A 21343-nucleotide genomic window follows, 5' to 3' on the forward strand; every position below is an offset into this window, starting at 1 on the left:
AGCTGCTAAAGTGAAAAACTGGGATCTGCCTGACTCTTACATATTCTTTTCAGCACCTGGTCCTCAGATCATCTGTTCTGGATAACAGATTACAGCTCTAGGACACCTGGGTTTTATTGTGACAGTGCTACTTGTGCACTTAATATATTCAGGCCTGTGCTAGGTAGCATCAGATGAGAAATTACCTTGTTATCCTTGAAGAGTTTATCTGAGTGGTAATAAACAGAAATGCAAATACCAAGGAAGACACCAGGTGCTCATTGCTGTAATAGTAGTATATAAAATATACAGGAAAGGGAGGAACAACTGAGTCTACCTAAGACTATGGTAACTTAGGGCTTGCAAGGAAGTCATGTTAGGGCATTGGTAAGATGTTATCTTGGGAGCCCTCAAATAATTTCAGAACTCCTTCCAGGCTTCTGATAAGGGTTCACTTTGGGTAAAGTGAGGTGACATTAATATGAGCAGAATTTCCACGTTAGTTTTGTGACAGAATAAATGAGATTTGTTTTTCTCATGAAACTGCAATTTCAGTGGGGATTGGCACTGACGGTGTCTGCTCCTTAGCATCAGTGGGGATGTTCTAGCTGGACTTGGCAGAAGGCATGCTCACTCACACATCCAGCGTTTGACACTGACCTCTTGGTCGAAACTTCAGTTGACTTTGTTCCAAAGGAGTGTGTGTGTGTGTGTGTGTGTGTGTGAGAGAGAGAGAGAGAGAGAGAGAGAGAGAGAGCGCAAGACAAAGGCAGACTCTATTGGTTGCTGCCATCCCAAGACCTTATTCATATTGAAGAAGAGGAAAACTCCAGCCCACCTTTGAATGGGAGGACTACCAACCACGATGCAGAAAGACCACGTGGTGTGGGATACAGCCATCAACCTGCCCCGTCCCACCTTCTGGCACAGCAGCTCCCAAAACGTGCTTACCATCTCCCCCAGGACTTCCAAGACCTTTTCCTTATGGTTCAAAGTCCAAGATACTACTCCATAAATGAGGTTTAGGTATGGATAAAGTGTATCATATACGACTTCTCACATCTCTTTGAGTGCAGTTCCTCTAGTTGTCTATCCATGTGAACTAAGAGAATTCACCACTCACCTGCCTACAAGCCAAATGCAGAGTTGTGAGTGTGCATGGATAACAGCTGTGGATCTTCCCATTCACAAAGACAGGGGCTTTGGGAGGTGCACAGAAGCCGTCTATGGGGATTTTGAAATCTAGCTAGGACATGTTGCTAGTTCTTTAATGGACATACCATCCTATAGCCTAGAAATAATTTTGACTTTTGTCTCCACTTTTGAGCTTCTGATTTCACATAAGTGACCCTTATGATAGGAAATATCTGGCACTTATAGATTAGTAATTTTTTTATATTGTTTCCTGCCTACAATACTACAATTGTCAGGGGCCCAAACTAACTATTCTTTCTGTACTGTCTCTGTCAACTCCTACCAGATAGTGCTTAAGAAAACACATTTTCTATAAAAACTTCTTCGCCTATTTGGAGTTGTGTTAGGGACATTTCATCAACAGAAAACCTTCCCTATAAATCTCATCATGGCAAGTTTTTGTCTAATTTGAGGTTCCTCTAAGACCACTGGGGTGACACAATTGTCTTATCCCTAGGAGCACTTCTGTTAATGGACAGCATCTGCAAACCATGCTTCCAAAGTCCCTGTCTATTGTAGGCATCTTCTTAAATCTTTCTGAGGTCATAGAAAGAGTTCTGTGGTTATGGTCTTAGCTTCACCTTTAGACCTAATTTTGCTGACAATGTCTTGTGTTCAAACTTGCTCATAAGTCCTTTCATAAGTTTGGCATCCTTTTCTATCTAAGGAGGCTGGGCATAAGAAATAGTGTCATTATTTGTGAACTCAAAGTTTCACAGAGTCTTTATATTTCTTGGCCTTTATAAAAGCTTGCCTTTGCCCTCTCTCATTTTTTTTATTGGTGAGGTGAAGAAGCCAGAGGCTTCAGTCTTCCTTTAAACCTCCTTGGCAGGACCATTGGCTCCTTAGGTACATTTCCCATTTTCTACACTAGCACAAGCAATATAACTGTCTGACACTAACAAGGATCCCCTCTTCTCTAATGATGATCCCTTCTTCTCTAGCTTCCAATAACATTCTCCTCATTTTATTTTAATGTCTCACTTTCTCCCAAGCCCACTTCAGGGTCGCCTGGCATCTTGTAACAATCCCTTCATGACATTTCCATTTCCTTCCACTGCTCCATTCTGAAGCCATGGTCACATGTTTCCATTGGTTATAGAAACACCCTACTTGGAGGTTCCAAACCTGTTTCAGCTGCTCTGGATCAGTAATGAAGTACCTGGAACCTTTGTGGCTTAGAATGATGACATTTATTTTGCTGAAGAATCTGTGGTTTGGCCTGGGCTCACTAAGCATAACTCCTAGCTCCACTCCACTTGGCACCAGCTACAGTGGCCCAAAGACCAAGGGGAGGAATCATCTGGGGTTCATCACCCATTCCTCTGGTAGTCTATGCTGCACTCCACTGAACCCCCAAATGTGGCTTCCCCATGATCCTGGGTCCTTCATGCATGTGACTTTGTTATGAGAGAAAGGACACACACACACACACACACACACACACACACACACATGCACACACAGAGAGAGAGAAAGAGAGAGAGAGAGAGAGAGAGAGAGAGAGAGAGAGAGAGAGAGAATCTCCATAATATGACCTAACCTCAGAGTAACATATCTATCCATCTACCATACTTTATTGACCAGAATAGCAGCATGCTCCTGTGTGACTTTTTTGGGGGGGTATGGGTACTGAAGATTCAACTCAGGGGCACTTGACCACTGATCCACATCCCCAGCCCTATTTTGTATTTTTAATTAGACACAGGGTCTCACTGAGTTGTTTAACACCTTGCTTATGCTGAGGCTGGCTTAGAACTCATGATCCTCCTGCCTCAGCCTTTCAAGCCACTAGGATTACAGGCATGCACCACTGCGCCTGGCACCCAAATGACTTTAAAGAAAAGGAACATATGCCCTGATTTGGGGTTGGAGTCTTGGTTGGAGGAGTGTCAATCACATTGTAGGCAGAGCAGAAGGGACAAAATGCAGACACCCACATAGACCTATCTTTCAAAGGTATAAGCTGCCACAAAGGAATAATGTGAATGTAGCTAGGATCATGGGTGAGGCTGACCACTTGAAGATTAAGGACAATTATTTTGGAACTCTGACAGGGGTAAGTTTAATTCCTGTCCCTGCTGCCTGTGACCTGTGTAACATAGACCCCATACAGCAGTGTCTGTCTCAGTTTCCTCACCTGAGACAGGTCTTACTTTGGCATAGGGAACATGTCTTAGTCCACTTGGGCTGATGTAACACAATCCATTAGACTGGGAAATTTATAAACAATGGATGCATTGTTCATAGATATCAAGGCTGGGAGGCCCAAGGAGGAGTCTCCAGCAGGCTTCACGTCTAGGAGGCTTCTGTTATCCTTCAAAGATGGCACCTTCTCACTGTATCCTCATGTGGAGAGTGAGTGAAAATCACTATTAATTCTTTTTGATAAGGGCACTAGTCCCATTCATGAAAGCATGGCCTTCATGACCTATCACCTCCCCAAGGCCCAACACTTAATGCTATTATGGCATTAGAGATTAAGTTTCACCATATGGATTTCAGTGAGACAGACATTCAGACCAAGCAAAGCCTTATTTTCCACTTTCCTTACCTCTTCAGGCCTAGAATAAGTGTTTCTTTGCTCTGGACTCATAACCAGTTATGGCTTTTAGAGGACTTGATGAGGATATTAATTGCTATACTTATCCCAAGGTGGGCCTCATTCCAGCTAAGCCACTGAGACCCATACCTCTGGGATCTTGAGCTGTCCACACAGAGACACAGAGAAGGAAAATGGGTTGAGATGGGTCATGTCAGCCACAGGAAAGATGCAGAAGACACTGTTAATAAATCCTTGGCTAATGAGCCAGCTTTCCAGAGATCTGGTCATCCAACTCTTTCTTCGTTTCTCTGTATTAACAAGTAATATTCTAATAAGTGTTTTTAGGCTTAAATTAATTAAAGTCTATTTTAAATGCTAACTTGCAAGCTGACACAAGATAATAAGTCCTATGTCAACGTGCAGTTGTGAATATTCAAAGTATTCATTAATGAAAAGCACCTGACACACTCTGAGGATTTAATAAAAGTAGTTCATTGTCAATTATAGTTTTATCCATAGAGTTCACAGCAGATTCACCTTCCACCCTCCCTCCTTACGTCTCAGCAGTCGATCCAACCACAGTATGAGGCCCACACAAGTTCCTCTGCAGCCAGGGTGAGCTAGCTGTCCTCCATCTATGCAGGCATCATTCGGAATGGCTCTGTCAAAAAGGACTTGTGGGGAGGCATTGGAGTTCATGTGGATTTCTGTTACTGGCATGTACTACTTTTATCTCTGGTCTCTGTCATGCACCTCAGCTGCTGTCTCTGTGTGTGACACTTTCTGCAGGAAGATGTTCTACATTTGAAGGTGACCTTTGTTACAAATTGATGTTCCCCTTTCCACAGGGGTGGTAGGTGTATCAGACCTCCTCTTCAGCTCTCCACAAATTAAGCAATTTGCCATCTCCTTCTAGTCCAGATGGAGCCATCCTGATGGGTTTGCTGTGCCACCGAGTGTCCTCAGCATCCTCTGCATTTTAATCACCTGGACAGAGGAGGAAGTGGCTTCTGACAATCCAGGAACATTTCATCCACTAGGAAACTCTAGGAATCCAGCTTTATAATTCACTGGATAAAATGGCATGCAGTCCTTGGGTAATACAATCCTGACGGCTGGGCAGCATTTTTATTAGGAAGAGCTGACATTATTAAAGGGTATTGCCAAGGGATCAGGAATAAGGGAGAAAAACAAACTTTCTTTTAGAGTAGTGTAGCTTCAGGTTAATTCTCATTAACCAAGACCTAATTTGTGCTACTAAAATGTAGTGTGTTTGTAGGTGAGTTGGTGCAGTGCTTTCATGAGGCTCCAGGTCTGATCCTCAGCACTGAAAAAACAAACAAACAAGCAAACAACAACAAAAATCCCCAAACTATTGTTTTTGGTGTAAATGTGAAATATAATACATGTTATTTAGCCTTTCTCTTCATCACGATTTACACAAACTTCATGTGAAGATGATAAAATGTATGTTTAGCAGGGTTTAATGAGATCATGCATATAAGGTGACTAGCTCATTGTTTGAGCCTAGTACACACTTATTACATGTTATCAGTCACTTTAATATTGCTTTCCATCCTTATAACAAAGAAAGGAAGGCTATTTTGATATAAGCATTTGGAGCAAGTAAAGAGAAAGAAAGTGCACTGGATTTGACATAAGACCTTCTGAACCTTGACTTCAGAAATCCTTCATTGACAAGGTCATTTCACTGATCTGAGCCTTAGTTTCCTGACAGTGAATCAGAATAATAAAGTCTTTCATGCTGAGCTATTATTCACATCAGACAAAAAAAATTTCCATTCTCTACCCCAATTGGATTGCATGTTGATATTCGATAAGAATATTGTCGCTATTGAGATGTACCTTTCAGGAGCTCAGTAATACTTGGGTGACCTTGAAGTGGGGGCTTGAACTGAATGACCAGTATCATTCCTTCCAACTCTGATGTTTTAAAACCGTGTTCAGTCAGATGTGGTGGCACACACCTACAATCCCAGAGACTCCAAAGGCTGAGGCAGGAGGAACCCAATCTCAAGGCCAACCTCAGCAACTAAGCAGGGTCCTAAGCAATTTAGCAAGATCCTGTCTCAAAACAAAAAATAAAAGGCGCTAGGGATGTGACTTAGTGGTAAAGTGCCCCTGGATTCAATTTCATATACTACTGCTACTACTACTACTACTACTATTACTACTACTACTAATGTCATATTTAGAAGCAATTTTGAAGTCCTGTGTAGTTCATTAGTAATACCTATAAGGAGGCACTGCATCTGTTAAAACACATTTCTAAGTTTTTTCTTTAAATAAACACTCTATTCTCAAAGATTTTTCTCAATTTACATTTGGAACACACACAGATTATTAGAAAATAATCTAGAAGGGAGGTGACAGCAATATGTTTATGGTATTTTGGAAAAAAAAGAAAGAGAGGAAGAAAACTGCACCCTTCTGGAAGGAGGGGATCTTTTCTGGATATATGAATCAATGGGGGCAGAACATTTAGGCGACAAATGTTTGCATGCTGGTTGAAAAGGGGCCAATAAAGTCATCCTGAGAGCACCAAAGTCAAGAAGAAGCAAAGTAGTGTGACTCAGGGGAGCAACCGCTCACCTGTCAGCCAGGTGGGAGTGGCGGCTGCAGTGTTCATGGGTGGGCTCATTGTGAGCTTTGCTCTCAGACTGTGTCGGAATCCCTGGGTCTCACCATCAGGGTGGTTGCTGGTTAGCCATGGACATCATCAGGGTTCTTGACCACTTCATGTTGTGATATTTTCCCACTGGGTGCTTCTTGCCTTTCAATGTAGACTGTACGTTCTTCTTGTTGCCAGGGTATGCATTCATTTCGTAGGCTCTGCCAATCACTCTCTGTCACGTGATGCTGACTTTGGACATTGCCTCCATGAGGCAGGCAGTCCTATCTGTTCTGGTCTGGGAGACTGCAGAGGCAATGGGGCCCTTAAGGGTCAGGAGAGGCGGGTTTTTGGCCACAACAGGGGTAGTGTGCTATGTTGTTCTGGAAGGTTATTTTAGATGTTCAGCTAAGGGCCTGTTCCTCGTGGTCTTTCAAAAATTCTGTTTGTAAGTTACTTAGTAATATGTTTTCATTTTCTTGCTGCCTAACCATCTTGAGGGAATTTTGTCATTTGAAATCAACAACCCTGGCAGAAGGGGCTATTTAACCTGGCACTCATTCTCTTCATACATAAATCAGGATTTATGAGTAGCTATCAAGGAGTAATTTAAGAGCTGAACAAAATAATTCATTAGTTTTGAGGTAACCAAATTATCTTGTATTGCAACTAGGAATTTCAGAAGGTAGTATAAGTGATTTATTTACCAAAGATACCTTATTTTTCCCAAATTCCCCAAACTGAATGTATGGCATCATATGTATACATGCCAGCCAACATGAGCCAGCAGTGGCTGCTGGCTTCTGACTGCTGGGTACCCCTGAGGAATTGATGCTGACACTGTGCAGAAGCTTCCCAATCTTCACTTGGCAATGGCACTCTTTGGCTGTCTGTGGTTCTGCTGATTTACTTGATACCCTGCTGGCTGCAAACTTCTGTCTCTTGCCTTGTTCTGCAGTGTGACATCTGGCTGGCTATCCACTTCAATATCTTTACGAAGTTGCTGTGTTGCACCAGGTAATAGTTTCAGAGTATGAGAACTGGAGCCAACTTGAGAAATGTATAGCTTAGTGTCATGTTGTACCTGGTTGTGCTACTTTTGAACTAGTAGTGGTTCCGAGATTGGCAAGGAGCAGTTGGTAAAGGGGCTTCTATAAGAGTCACAATGAGTGAGGAAGTGGTGTTTTCTTTCCCAACCATGAGACTTCCTTGGGCCAAAGGAACATATGTGTAGGAGCCCCCACATCACTGGCAGCCATTCATTCTATCCTAGGTCCCCACCTCGGGGGAGGGGGGGCAGTTAGCACATCCTGGATACAAGTTCGCAAAATCTTCACTTGGCCTTTCTGTTATTTTCACTAAAACATTTCTCCTTACAGAGATTTCCTAAGCCCTTCCCCAATGACCTTGTTACTTGTTATTACTCTGTCTCTCTGTCTTCTTTCCACCGTATTTACCACTTTTTAATCTATCTTGATGGTGCTTTTCTAGTCTCTCTCTCCTTGCTCTCTAGAATGGAAGTTCCATGTCATTACAGCCCGCCTCTCTTTTATATCTACGGAAACGAGCTCAAGGCCTGGCATCTAGTAAGGTTTCTGTGGATTATTGGCAAATATATGGATCATCCTATTTAACTCAAGGAATTCTTTGCATCTATACTCTGTCAGGAACTTGGGAGAAGAGGAAAAAGTTAAATAAACTGATCAGCTGTCATAAGACTATTTTCTGAGGCTCTGATCTTGTGCAGATACCTGGGAAACTTTTCCATTGTTTTTTTTTCAAATGTCTCATCAAAATAGGCCTTAGACCAGACCTTCCAGGGGAGCTGTTGCTATAGTTTTATTGGTTTTGGAATCACATTTTCCCCAGTGATGTCGGCTCCACCAGTGGTGTGCACAGCTGGGAAAGCAGCTGGAAGAAGAAAAACAGGGAGGACAGAGTTCAGCTCAAAACTTCGCTCATTTGGGTGTTAAATGGTTGTCTCTTTGTTTACAGGACTCTAGGCAGCAAGTGTGTGCTGAAGGCTTCAGGGATGTCTTTTAGATAGGAAGAATCAGGCTTTCAAAGTGATGAAACAGGTGGTATGCTAATTTTTTGTTGTTGTTGGTGGGGGAGAGGTAAAATCACCATATTACTAAGTAAATATTTCACAATCTGTTGAGCAAATAATATCAGGAAAACAAAACAATACATTAAGTAAATAAATAAAAGCAAACAAATTCCCAAACATCACAGTATAAAAAATAGAAATTTTTGTCTAATTTGTACCAGTTGTATTACTACAGGTGTTGCTAAATTTCCTATGTCTTCCAAGTGCTCAGATGCCCACAACAGGGACTCAACAGCTTCAGCTTGGGACGAGTCTCCAGCATCAGACTGGAAGGCTCATTGTCACTGAAGAAGAGCCAGAGTGGGATTGTATTATTTTGACTTTTATCTTCCGACTTGGTTTCTTTCTCTTCTTCCTTCTGTTTTCCTTTCCCTCCTTCTCGTCCTGCCCTTCCCTTTCCCTTTCTTTTTAGGAAGGTCAGAATGTTTATCTGTAATGCTGAGCTCTCAGTGTGACTATCTTAATGTGGCCTGTGCGGATTCCTGGAGGTCAGACATTTTGGGGACAATGGAGGAGAGGGCACTGTCACCAACCCAGCAGCCATTATCTTTCCTTTGGTGAGTGCAGCTTGCTACTTATTTGCTGTATTTCATGAGAGCTAAATTTCTGACAATAATGAGCAAGCCATTATCAGCCCTTCTGGGAGAAGAAAGGAACTGGCTTATGCATATCAGTTTGAGAGTGTGAGTAATGTCCATCCCTGTCCTCTTCCCCTGTGCTGACCTCCTTAGAGCTGGAACCAAGCGTGAGGTGGGAAGCCAGTGGTCTGTAAGAATGGAGATCCAGGCTGTCTTCAGTTTTACAACCAAATCTGTAAACTACTTTGTACAATAAGAGAGGTCTGTATATAAGAAGTATATAAGAAGGTTCTTCCTTGTCAATTGATTTGCTTCTGATTCTTTGATAGGTCAGCAGTAGCAGTAATTAATAAACTTCATATGCCAACTACAACTCTAAGCATTTAACCCACATTGTCTCCCCTAATGCTTACAACAGACCTTATTAGACACGTGCTCTGACCCTTTTTAAGCTGAGAAATAGGTGAAATGCAGAGGTTAAGTTTTCTGCTCAGCACTTCATTCTGGAATGGAGCCAGATTTGAACCATGGTGGTCTAGAACTGAATATCATGCTGCCGTCACATTGTGAAGACTTGAACTTCTGTAATTTCAAATTCGGTCACCACTGCTGAGCTGCTCTGCTTAATAGCTGTTTGACCCTAAGTTACTAACCATGCATCAATCTCCTCCTCTGTAAAGAGAGAGCATCACGATGCTTCTCAAGGCTGTTTGGAAGAATTGAATGCTCTGATATTATTTTATTAGACAAGACAGCCTGGGCTGGAATTCAGGAACAATTTAGCTTCCAAACCTCAGGGGCTTCAGACAAAATGATTTATTTGTCACTCTGTCTCATGATCAGTGCACTTGGCAGGGCTTCTGCCCATGGAACTCATGGATCCAGGCTAATGGAGGGTCTAATAGCAGAAGATTCACTGGCCCACAGTAGTGCAGGGGACAACTGGAGAGTTTCTTATTTTCACTGCTACATCTGAATGCGACCCACACCCAAACCATTTATCAGAACTAGTTATGTGGCTTTGCCTAGCTGTAGTTGAGTTAGAAAATGCAGGGGGAAAAAATAAGATTGTGGGAGGTCATGATTCTTTTTGCTACAATATGAAGTCTTTCCTAAGATTCTTGCCACGTGGCCTTCACTTAGTAGATAGTTCCTATTGCCATTGTGAGGCCGATCATAATTAAAGTGTTAACAAGAAGTCATTCTCTCCATTGGGCATTGCAAAACTGATTCTAGAATTTGAAGTCCTTAATATCATGATTTCAAATGGGTTTTGAAATGTGTGGAGATTATCAGACATGTCAGATGATGACTTTTTCAAATCTCAACAAAGTGTGAATTCTTTTCAATTCATGGGACAATTGGAGTAATTCCTCATACAGCAAATTCCCTCTTGTTTAGTGATTCTCTCTAGCCCGTTTCTGTTACACTCACCTATCCATAAACAAGAAAAACTTGGGTATTGTCAAAAGAACCACTTGCCCATCCCGTTGGCTGATTGAATATAAATCATCTTCATCCTTTTATGCCTCATCGGCTCATTTATAAGGTATTGCCCTTTATTATGACAGATTTTATGATATTTTGTGATGACCAGCCATGGGGAGAAAAAGGTTTAATGCACTGACATCTAATTTTATTATCTCTGGTACCTATTCATTTTTTAGAAGCATTTCTTGACTTTGTGCCAGTTTAATCTTGAAGCTTTAAAAAGTAGATGATGACAGGGTCGGGAATTAAACCTTTAAATCAGAACAGGATTGGAAAGACAAATCACAAAGAGATTTCCATCATTTAGCATCCCCCCTAGCATGTTAATAAGTGGGGCTCACAAAATAAAAAGCACATTACCAACCTGTGCTCTAACAAATGCAGGTGTGCCGGTGCTGCTTCCGGCCCAACGGTGATTTATGAGCTCTGGCCAAGATAAGGAGAAGATGCAAACATCTAGTGAGTGGTTTGTTTCTCAATTTGGAAAGTAACAGAGCTTCAGTGGATTCCAGGTTAAGAAACACGCAATTTGTGTAACTAAAAAGAGGTGTTTTCACAGCTCAGTGGTTGAGTATTTTCCTTGCGTGTGTTGGGACTTGGATTTAATCCTCAGCACATCTTGGTGTCTGGTGTCACTGTGAAATATTTCACGTTCCTCAGCCTTTCTCCAATACTATGTTTGCGCAAGTGCTATATGAAGATAATGATAACTACATCCAAAGCACCGCACAGGGTGTTACTTACGTTAACTCAGGTTATCTCACTTTGTACATAAAAACACTGGAAAAAGAGCTATCATTTTCCACAAGTTGAAATGGGAAAAGTAAATTTGCAGCTAGTCAGGATGAACAGGGGAACTTTTGTGCAGCATAGTGACTGCAGTTAGTAATAAAGAGTCCGAGCATTTCAAGTATTGTAGACTTGGAAATTGCTAAGATAATAGATGTGAAATGTTCTTGCCACACCCAAATAAGAAAATAAATGGTATGTATCTGATGCGGTGACTATGATAATTACCTTGATTAATCATGTCAAAAAGTATACATCCATCAAAAGGCCACATATACCATAAAGATAAGTAATTCTTCTCAATGATAGTCTAATAAAGCTGAGGATTTTTTAAAAAAAAAAATACAAACCAGAAAAATAAGTGAGGTAAACTAAAACTTGTTTCTCACACAGATTTTCTTCTTCACAGCCAAATACAGATGCTCCTCCCCCTGGGTGAACTGGTCCTTGCCCAGATTCAGTATGGCTGGCTCTGTTATCTCATGTGGCTCAATGCAAATCTCCTGGTGTTGAGGGCTCCTCCCTGTGGTGATCGCCCTTGACTGCCCTTCGAGCTGATCCCCTTACTTTAACCTGGACCTCATCTGGCTGTCTGAATGCACTGTGTGGTAGTATAGTCTTTGCTCTTTGTGTCTTTACTGTTCTTGTGTGCTTTTTCTACTGGAATGCAAGATTTGAGGGTGGGGGCATAAGTACTTTATCAAGTTCGTCAATGTCTTTGAGCTAGAGGTATTGACACTCTGAAGGGAGGAGTCAGTTGCTAAAGATCACAACACATGGGAAGGCAGAGCCAGGTCTCCAACCACGGCCTTAGCTATAACAGGGAACAGAATATGATGATTTTCACCCTCTTAAATGTTTACCAAGTGTTAACCCAGTTAGTTTCACATTGTAAAATAGTTTTAATTCTCATTGGGCAGATGAGGAAAATCAGACCTGGTCCACGTGCTTTCTCACTTGACCATTTGCTGTTGCAAACCTGTCCATTCTAGGCAAACCCAGGACCTCATCCTCACAATCGGCATTCAGGGCATGTTGCTGTGCAGCCATTCTGCCCTGCCACATTGGCATCTTTAATCATTTTAAAGGTAGTCCTGACTTGACCATATTCTTGTTTAACTACCTTAATCAAATTAATTAGTTTTGTGCATCCCCTGATGCCATTAATTCATTGTCTATAAAACCTCTGACCTAATTGAACTTTTTAATATTGTGTCTTTACTACCTGATATAAGTGTCTTTTAAATTATAAGAATTGCTATAGTTAATGCTTTATTAAATAGCTACATACATATGAAAGTATGAGAATTTTTTCCAAGATTGCAAAGTAATCAAAATCCAGATTAAAACAAGGATGATTATTGTAAGTTAAAAAATATCAAGAAGTTTGTTCATGTAACAAGTAATAGAAAGTTCTCATATTTCTAACTTGCAAAGATATCTGAGTTTATCAGTAACTATTCACTAACTGAAACATAAGAACAAAGAATGTGACCTTCAAACTCACCTTGAAATATCACTTCATACCTTCTAGGATGACCACAGTCAAGAAGACCGACAATCACGAGTGTTGGCAAGGATGCTGAGAAATCAGAACCCTCCTCCACAGCTGCTACAAATGTAAAATGGCAGAGTTCCTTTGGAAAATAGATGAACTGTGCTCAGAAATTCCTTTCTAAGTATATACCCAAGTGAAGTGAGTGCTTATCAATAAGTCCATAGCATGGCTCAAAGGGCAGAAATAACCTCAATCTCCATCAGTTGATGCATGGCTGGATAAAATGTGCTATATCCATATAGTGGAATATTATTTAACAATGAAAAGGAATGAAGTGCTTGCACATGCTCACCATGGACAAGATTTGAAAATGTTATGCTATGTGAAAGGAGCCAGTCACAGAAGGCTACTGATGGTATGGAATGATTTCTATGAAGCACCTTGTACAAGCAAACTTTTAGAGAAGTCAAGTAGATTGATAGTTCCCTAAGGCAGTCAGTGGAGTCTGAATGGGGGTAGACTGATAATTGCTATGAGCTCTGTTGGGAGGGTGGCAGAAATGTTTCAAAGCTAGTTTGTGGTGGTGGCTGCAAAAGTCTGTTAATAAACTAAAGCCTATTGAATTGTACACTTATGTGGGTGAACTGCAAGGTATATGAATTATAGTTCATCAGAACAAAATTTTAAAAGAAGCAAATTAGGCAAAAATAATACTTAAAGAAAAATACCTAGGAGCTAAATTAGGAGACAATGGTTGGGATAACTTGAGTATCAATATGACTAATAAATGAAATCTAAAAGTCCAAGAATTCATAATAAGAATTTAAAACTCTTTCGATTCATTTCAGGATACCAAGGAGGCAATTTATTATTCTAAAAATAGATAAATAAAGGGAAAACCAAGCTCTTAACCTGTTTTATTGAAACAGCACTTCAAAGTAACCTAATCATTGGTAATGTTTTTCTCTGTAAATATATCCAGCTAATAAATGAAGAAAGACAAACAGAAAGCATTTAAGACAAACAAAGCATTTAAGAAATCCATAAAACTAATAAACATGGGCAACGGTCACCAATTGCCACTAACATATTAAAAAGATATTCCACTGTCTAGATGTCTCTGGATGGAGTTGTGTGACAGTAGCTACATAGTTTTAGGAAAACTTTGTCTCTTTCTCCAAAACAAATCAAACCTCTGAACAGAGATATGTTCAATGAAATTGTGGAAAAGCATACAGAAAAGTTTGAATGTTGGTGACTCAAGGTGGCAAACAACCCAATGTTAGAGTAAGATTAATTGCAAGATGGAAAGGAGGAAAAATTCTTGATTTAATAAGAATTAAGAATATATCAAAATGTGAAGTGTGGGTCTTGTTTGGATTTAGATTAGAATAAACTAAATGTAAATATGCAGAAGTGACAATCAGAAAAATGTCAACACTAAATGAGTATTTTATGGTATCAAGGAATTACTATTAGTTCTTGAAGTGATAATTATATTATGGTTTTATAATTAGTAAGAGTCCTTCACTTTCAGATATACATAGGGAACTATTTATGGGTAAGATTGTAGAATGCCTAGAATTTGCTTCAAATGAAGGAAGCAGTGATAAGAATTAGTGGGAAGAGAGTAACACAGGAATGATCCTGATTTCTTCACTGTTGTTGGTCAGTGATGAGCATACAGGGTACTTTATACCATTATCTCTATTTTTGCATATGCTTAGTTTTTTTTATAATAAGAAATAAAAATGGGTGCATTTAAAATCATCATCATTTGGTTAGAGTAAATCTGAACAAAAGAGAGACTTTAAACATGAGAAAAATTGTCCATCTGAGAATAGGTACAGAAATTGAGAGGTGAATATGAATGTAGGGGAGTGAGTGATGTAAGGGAGGGGTCCTGAGGGACTGAGGATCAGGCCAGATGAAGCCATTCTACTCTCCTGATGTAGTCTGGGAAAGTCAGATAAGTGTGTCTCTGTCATCTTCTCAGTCCTATTTATTTTCAAATAAAACTTTTTATTCTTCATTTGAAAAGAAAGTTGAGGAGGAATACTGAAGAACACCACATTCACCCAGGGGCCACCCTAGATCATCTATGTCCAAAATTCAAAAAAGAACAAGAAACCAAACATGGAAAGTACACTCTGGCCAAGTGAGCCAACCAGTTCCCTATTAAGTAAACCTAGTTAAAACAACCACAGTTACCCTTGTCAATATATTTTGGATTGGTCAGTGGTATTATAGAGAGATTCACTCTGGCTGTATGGTTTGTCCTGATGATAATGAAAAATATCAATTTATGAGCTACAGTTTCCCTTAAATTAACTTGTTATGTAAAACCATATTAAAAATGAAGATAGGCAGTTCTGACTATTATTGGTGGCAATTCCAACTTTCCATGTGGTAAAGTCACTAAATGCTATTTTGCAGAGCTCATCTGATAATTATGAATGCATTTCATAATCATGCAGCCTATCTCAGCTGCATGGTGGGGGTTCATTTCAAACCTGAGGTTTGGTCAGAGCCAGTTAAATTAGTTAGCACTCAGAAGTGTTCTGTACGTTTCTCAAATCACCTTTGTTTGTCTTTTATCAGCATGGCTTAGACTTAGGTGGCACCAGAACTTGTAAACTTAGTTTGATGAAAGAGAATATGGTAAAAACTTTTTTTGTGCTATGATGACTTTTAAAAGCACCATTTGGATTTTCATGGGATACTGTAGCACAGTGAGATTTTCCTTTCTTCTTTATTTGTAATACCATTATGAGGGAGATCAGACATCACCTTTGAATTATCAATATACACCCACTGAAAACATCAACTTAAAAGAAACATGTCTATGGAGTCCTGAGCATACAATTAGAAATTTCATTTGAAAAAAAATGTGAATAAGAAAATGTTTGGAGTTTGGATTTCAATTTCACTTCCTGTACCTTTCAAATTCACTGATTTTTCTGCCTATAAAAAGAGAGCCAAATGTGTGGTCCTAACAGAGATTGGAAAAAATAGAGTCTGTAAGTCAAGCTCTGTGCTGATTTTTGAAGAGCTGTGAACACTTTAAATTACTGACTTGCCGTTGTAAAGAGTTGGAGGAAAACACGAATAATATCTTTGACATATGAAAAGGACATGTGATTCAAATTTCACTGTCAGTACAGCTGAGTTGGAACACTGCTACACTCTGGGTTCATGTGTTGTCTTGGCTGCTTCTGGGCTACAAAGCAGAGTGGGTGGCTGTTTCAGATTTTATGGACCTCAGAGCCTAGGAAGTTTCCTACTTGTAGGAACTTCTCCCTCCCCTGAGTTATATTCAACCTGGAAGGAGCTATGGCAAAGGGAAAGAAGATATTAGTGAGAGAGGTCATCTGAAGGCTTGAGAATGAAGCGAAATCATTAGAAAAGTCTAATGAAAAAGACAAAATATTACAGGGTGTGACTGTGTGTGTTCGTGTGTGTGTATGTGCGTGCACGAGCATACACACACACACACATGTGCAAGCAAGTACATGTTTGGATTAAACCCTCTGAAGATCTTCAGGCCACAGATCTGAAGCCAGCCGCAGCTGTGAACCCTTGCAGAAAGTCTGTCCTGATAGTTTGAGGCTGTCTCTGAAGGTGCCCTTGAATGTTCTCACTACAGCTGACCTATTGCCTTACCACAAGGCAGAGCCCTTTGGGACTGGGACAATGAATTCATAAATAATCCTTAGTCATTCCAAAAAATGACTACTCAGACAACCACCATGTGCCTTTGGGATGTGAAAGAATTCAAATGCTAAAATGCACACTTGGCATTGAGGAGGCCAGGGGGGCCCTTGGTTATCCTACAGCATCTGACCTAATTAGCATCCAGCTGTAGGAAGCCCCACATGCATTGACCACCTAAGTTATTTACCTTTGGACTAAAATCCAATCGTTACCCAACACAGACTCAGGAATTAAGCATAGCTGGTCTCTGAAACTGTCATTTCTTACTGTTTGTTGGCTACGTGTCTCCTGAAATGAAATGTAGTATTACAGGGAAGAGAGTTTGGTTGAGATAGCACATTTGAAATTTTGAAAACTTACAAAGACCAAAATAAATGTAAAGGACTATTACAGCCGTTCATCATAAGTGTTATTATTGCAACGTCCAGAGTGAGGGGTAGACATGCAGTGTATGCCCTCTGTTTGAGCTTCAGGCACTTTGAGTTATGATTAGTGTAGATTCAGCATTGCAGAACCTCCAGCCTGGAACTTATTAACCTTACTAATGTGATTGACCTAAAACAACAAAGCAATGAAATTCCTTGCAAGTAACAGTGGGTGTCCTGACATGAGAGATCAGTACTGTTAGATTAGCCCAGGGAATCCAGGAAAGAGCAACCATTCTTGTGGCTTCTTTTTGGAACCAATCATTCTCTCAGCAGGAAATCAAGGAAGGTGCTGGGTGCCACCTTGGCCTATCTCATCTGCAATTTCAACATTTAGGGATCCACAACTCACTGGAGGAGAGTGATTATCCAGCAAAAGCAACCAAAATAAGTTCCCAAACTGGATTTTATTCTAAAAGGTCAGTGGCAAAGATAATATATTGGATCTTTCTTGGAAGAAAGAGTTGGGGGCAGGTGTGGCCAATCCAAATATCTTAAGTGGAATGGCATCAAATTAAAAATCTTCTACACAATAAACAAGAGAGTAAAGAGAGAACTTACAGAATGCGAGAAAACCTTTACTGGCTATTCTAATATATATCGATTAGTATCCAGAATATACACGGTAAAACCAAAACAAAATTAAAAAAACTTACCATCCCAAACCAAACAACCTAATTCATAAGTGGGCATATAAACTAAACAGACTCTTGTCAAAAGAATATATATAAATGGCCAGCAAAAATATGGGAAAAAATAATGCTCAACATCTTTAGTAGTTAGGGAAATGCAAATCAAAATTACACTTAAATTTCTACTCCAGCTAGAATGGCAGTCATTAAGACTACAAATAGTAATAAATTTTGGAGAAGATGTGGGCAAAAAGGAAAACTTCCTATTGCTGGTGGGATTGTCAAATTAGAATACCCACTATGGAAATCATTGTGAAAGTCCCTCTAGGGATGGGACTGCCATATGGCCCAGAGTTTTAGTCAGCTTTTTTGCTGTTGTGACCAAAGAATCTGAGAAGAACAATTAGAGGAGGGAAAGTTTATTTGGGGGCTCATAGTTTCAGAGGCCCCAGTCCATAGATGGCTGATACTATTCCTCCCAGACGTGAGATGAGGCAGAACACCAGGACAAAATGTTTGGTGAAGAAAAACAGCTGGGGACCAGGAATCATAGAGAGAGCTCCTCTTGACAATGACAAAATATATACCCCAAAGGCACACCTTCAGGGTCTCACCTCTTTTAGCCATAGTATGTCTGCCTATAGTTACCACCCAGTTAATCTCACCTCTTTTAGCCATAGTATGTCTGCCTATAGTTACCACACAGTTAATCTCTATCAGGGGATTAACCCAATCACTTCACCTTTGAACTTCACTTTCAATCTCATAACTCAATCACTTCACCTCTTAACTTTCTTGCATTGCTTACACATGAGCTTTTGTGGGACATCTTATATCTAAATGCTAACACCCAGCTATACCACACCTTGGTATGTATTGATCCTAAAGAAGTAAATTCATACATGTATACCCATGTTGATAGCAGCACAATTCACAGTAACCAAACTATGGAAACAGCCTTGGTGTTTGTCGATGGACTAATGGATCAAGAAATTGTGCTACACACACACACACACACACACACACACACACACACACACCAAAATTATATAAGGTTTATTCAAACATAAAAAAACATAAAATAATCTCATTTGTGGGAAAATGGAAAGAACTTGAGAGCATTACAGTAAGAAAAGTAAACCAAACTCAGAAGGTTAAGGGTCATGTTTTCTATAATATGTAAATGTTAGAAAAAAGAGTTAAAACACAGTGGTGGGGGAGAGGATCTCTTGAAAATGAAAGGGAGACAAGTAGAATAGAGGAAAACCAGGGGGAGGGGTAGAGGGAGGGAAGGGGAGGGAGTGGGGAGCAAAGTTGATCAAATTATGTTATATTGTGTGCACATACAAATATGCAACAACAAATGCACCCATAACAATAAAGAAATAAATAAAATTTAAAATGTAGAAAAAGAATCCATTACCAGAGGGAGTTTTATCCTAGCCAGCCATGATCCATTAATCATGTGAAAGAAAGAAGAGTTGGAGAAAGGAAGACTCTTTATAGGACAAAATAAAAATTATCATGATTACAATCAGAATGACTAGAAACCCAGATGGATTTAATTAGCTTAAAAGTGAAAACTACCTGTCATTCTAGGGGCAGGTGAAGCATCTCTCATCTCTTGTTCAAAAGTGAAGAGAGCATACCCATCCTCTCTGTGAGTTTCTTTGGTCTGCCTTCATTTCACCTTCATTTCACCTTCCACTGGATAATCTCTCCTTTTCCATGCCTTGTTTTCCATTGGTTTGTAAATATAGTCAAGCCTCTCTTACAAAGAAAAAGAAAATGATCTTTTCTGAATTATATGTCCTTCTCCAGATAAAGGCATCTCTTCTCCTGTCTAACCAAATTTTGTCTCTTCCCAATTGCAATCTTCTTGGAATAAGTAATTTATAACAATTTTTTAACAACTTTCTCCACTTCCCAAATTTCAGTATTTCTATTTCAACTTAACTGTTTTTTATACTTTATTTTATGAGTATTTTGTTGATGAAAGTTGTTGTATTTTGTCAATTATGCTTTCTGCAGCATGGAAAAGATCATGTGACATCTGTTGCTTATCTTCTTAACATAATGTATTATAAAAATTGATGGTTGGATGTTAAACCAACCTTGCATTGATGGAAACCATCGCACTTGGTTACTGCATGTGATTTTTTTTTAAGTTTTTTGCTATATTCAGTTTTCTAGTGTTTTGTTGAGTATATTTTTTTAAATCTATATTCTTAAGAAACATCTACCTACAGATGTCTTTTCTTTTCATGCCTTTGCTTTTGGTATTGTCTCGGGGGTTCCGAATACTACCCTCAAGTTTGATGATTTTGCTAAAAGGAATATAAAAACCCAGAAAAACTGATTCTCATGGTATGATTTGTTATACACAAAGATAGATCAAAATCATCAAAGGAAAAGGAATGTAGGTCCTTTTGAGTCCCAGAGAAACTGAAAACAAACTTCTAGTCATCTCTTCCTGTGGAAACACACAGACAGTACTTAATTCTCCTAGTAATGATATATGACAAAATTGCAAGGAGCACCCATGCAAGTGACCTTAGCTACTTATTCTCCTGTCCCTCATCTCCTACCACCAGAAGTCAAACTGATAAGTATAGTCCAAAGGTCCTGATACCTCAAATTAGGAGTTCCGCTTAAATTATATTGTTATCACAAACTATTTGGTTTGGCTCAACTTCACAGATATACAAAAAGACTGTTGTTATTGGGCCAGATATTCCAAGCGCTCAGAGGTTACCCTATGGAAGTCACTAAGAGATAGTCTTTTCTTTGGAACATGCAGGGTTGGATGCTCCAACCTGTGGCCTTAGTTCTCATGCTATAGCTATATCTCTCTTTTGGGAAACACTATCCTTTCTTAGCTATGGGGATAACTCATGATCCTTGACCTCTTTTAGAATTTCTCAACACTGTCTGTCATGTTTTAAATCACATCCCTGAAATGCTGTTATTTCTCCGAGTTTTGTACTGGGCTTTCGTCTCATCCTTCTGTAAAATCCCAGGATTGCACCACATAATTTTCTTCTCTTTTTGAGAGTCATCTACATGTTGACAGCTTCTAGCCCACTTATATTTCTGCCCACATAGATTCAACCACAATTAGCATAGTGACCAGCATGTTCAATCCTCACCTTCTCAAGTAAGTAAAACCCAACATGTCTTAAGCCAAACTCACTGGGACACCACTAAGACATGTTTCTCAACCCCTGCCCTGTATGTCAATGAAGGGTACCTGTGATTACTGAGTTCTTTGAACAGGGAAACTTGATGTTAACCAAGTTCTGTTTTGCTTTGCTTTGTTTTTACATCAAGAAAGTTGTATATAATCTTTGGAGTAAAAAGATTTTCAGACACGTGCTAGTCTTGGTAAAAGTCAGAAAGACAGGCTGTAAAATTTAGAATTTTAAAGAACATTTTTCCCACTTCAATGTGTTTCGAGAAAGTATTTGTGGTAGTGCCTACTATTTGTGGTAGTGCCCCACTATGACCTTGTACACCCTCTCTCCTGCCAGAAGATCTCACTCTTGTGTCCTGTGCATGAAAGAGATTCTATAAATGCTGATTTAATTGAATTTAATTGTTTGAATTTTATATCTACCCAATTATGTGCTTTGATATGCCCTTTGCAAATTTAGCTTGAATCTTTGACAATAAAGGTGACTTTAGCCTCTGGATGCAGACTTCAGTATTCATAGAGGGAATGCCAAGACTTAGGATCATAATTCAGACAGGTGCATA

This window comes from Urocitellus parryii, chromosome Y, assembly GCF_045843805.1.
Source record: "Urocitellus parryii isolate mUroPar1 chromosome Y, mUroPar1.hap1, whole genome shotgun sequence".
NCBI classification, from domain to species: domain Eukaryota; kingdom Metazoa; phylum Chordata; class Mammalia; order Rodentia; family Sciuridae; genus Urocitellus; species Urocitellus parryii.